The sequence below is a fragment of the Chondrus crispus genome, genomic scaffold (assembly GCF_000350225.1).
Source record: "Chondrus crispus Stackhouse genomic scaffold, scaffold_55, whole genome shotgun sequence".
In the NCBI taxonomy this organism is placed as follows: domain Eukaryota; phylum Rhodophyta; class Florideophyceae; order Gigartinales; family Gigartinaceae; genus Chondrus; species Chondrus crispus.
In genome coordinates, this window is record NW_005178541.1 from 189,211 (window position 1) to 191,474 (window position 2,264).

The following is a 2,264-nucleotide window of genomic DNA, read 5'->3' on the forward strand; positions in this document are numbered from 1 at the left end:
GTGCCATTCCGCCATTTGCTGTGCTGCCTCTGTGGGGACTTGTTGTCTCGACGGTGTGCTGGGTGTGTTTCGCAGTGTCGGTGTTTGGCGTCGCGTGGTGTTGAATGGTAATTGATCGCTGCGTCGCCGTGTGAGGGGGATGTGAAATTGGGGGTGCCTGCATTTTTTTTGGGTGCTGGTTTGGCACGAGTTTTGCTGGTCGTTGTTTTACGGTTGTATGTCCTTGCTCCTTTGGCGGTTGCTTGTGGTTGGAGGCGGTACTGACCGTTTTCGAAATGTGCGGTGAGTTTTGCTGGTGGCAAGCGCGTCGGTTTGTGAAGCGTTGCTTTGGTTCTGGAGAACGTCACATGTCCGTGCGCTGCCAGGTCGTGTACTGATAGCAAATTTTCTTTGATGCTCGGCGCATGCACTGCTGGTACTCGTACGCTATTCCTCTTCTGTGTGATCTTAATTGTGCCAGTGTGCGTGATTGGGACGCGTTGGCCGGTTGCCGTGGTGGTTAGTGTACCGTTGCTGGGTCTCATACACGCGTGGGGTGTAGCGGTATGAGTTGGATTTGCTCCGGAGTCGATGAGAATTTTTGCGTACCTTCGCTCGTGTCGTCGCGTGTTTGCAGTTGCTCTTCGATCGCGTGTAAACGATCATGCAACTGGTGCAAGATGTTTGTTTCGTCAGTCTGTGTGTCAACGTTGTTGTGCGCTGCTTGCGCTTGTGCGTGGGATTGTTTCTGTTTGTACCTACGCGCGTAGCAGTTTGTTGTTTCGTGGCTGATGCTGCCGTGGATCGTGCACCATGGACCTTTGTATGCTGTGGGTTTTGTGTAGTGAGGTTTGTTGCTCACTGTCCGCCTGGGTTGCATTCTGGTTGCGCGTTTGCGTGGTGCTTGTGCGGTTTGTTGTGTATGCATCTGGTTGTGCATTAGCTAGACTCGCTGCACATGGTTGATAAACCCGTTGATGGTGAGGGGTGGGTCTCCTGTCATGATGATGGCGAGTTGTCCCATGTCTGGGTGCTGTGCCATTCCCTGTATCATGTACCTCACTGTGGTGCGTTCCACATTGATATTTTAGAATTGCGCTACTTGCATCCTGTCTCGGATCTCTCTGTGTTTTTCAACATAGTCGTTGAACTCCTGTCCCTGTTGGTATCTCGTGTTGCAAGCTTCTGCATCGAGGAGCTCGTGGTTCTCCGTCGACGATGTGTCAACTGTAGATCTTATGATGTGACAGATTGTTTGAGGTTCGTAACGTAGGATGTGGGGTGGCAGGATTTTGATGACTTCGTTGGTGAGACTTTGCATTATGGCTTTCCTGATCATGTCCGCTTTCTGTTGTTCTTGCGGTGCGTCCGTGTTCGGCTCTGTGGTCATGCTCGGTGATGTGGTGAGAAGGTGTGCTGCCTTGATCGTGCGAGCCTAGATCTCAAGTGCGTCGTACCAGTAAGTGTGGTTACTTGCTGTGAGTCGGGGTAGTTGTCCCGGGGCCGATGCTTGTTGATCTGTCATTGTTCCGTGGATTTAGAGAGCTGGGGACGAGGGTTAGTGTGTTGCGCGGGGTGGTGTTGGTCTCGCGCGTTTGTCGCAGTTGGGATTGGGGATCTTGTGCTGCGGATCGGTAGTCAGTGGTAGTGTGTGGTGCCCATAACCTGTGATGCCAAGAACTGGTCCGATGCCTCCGACCACTGTAGGTGGCGGAGACGACGGCGACTTTATTCAGTTTGCTATGGTAGACCTAAATGGCTGTATGCCTTATCTGTGAGGGCTGCCTTATCTAGATGGAACCACAGAAGGTGGGGCGCGTAAAGCTGTGGGACTTTGTTGTGCACCAAGGTTGACAAGACAGGCATAAAATGGTTTTGGGGGCAACCTGCTTTCTGCAAAAGCACAAGCCATTTTACCCATAATGTCTCTGGCAGGGGCGCAGCGATGACTTCGATCCGATTGTACTATGAAGTGTACAATCTGTACAACAGTGTACCATTGGTACAATCGGTACAATCTGTTCAATAATCTGTTCAATCTGTGAATAGTTCCACACGTGTCCAACATGCATCATTTGGCGGCTCACACACGTGTTACACGTATCTGTATGTCCACGTGTACAATGGACCTCATGTCCTTCTGCTCACCACTGCCCCATGTCTATCCCCCTCGCTTACCCCTCCCCGTTTCGCCCTTTTCCCTCCTTTCTTTCTCTCATCAGAGAAAGAAAAAAGGAAAAAGAAAGAAACGGAGATGGGCGAGGAAGGGGGGTAGATATGGGGAC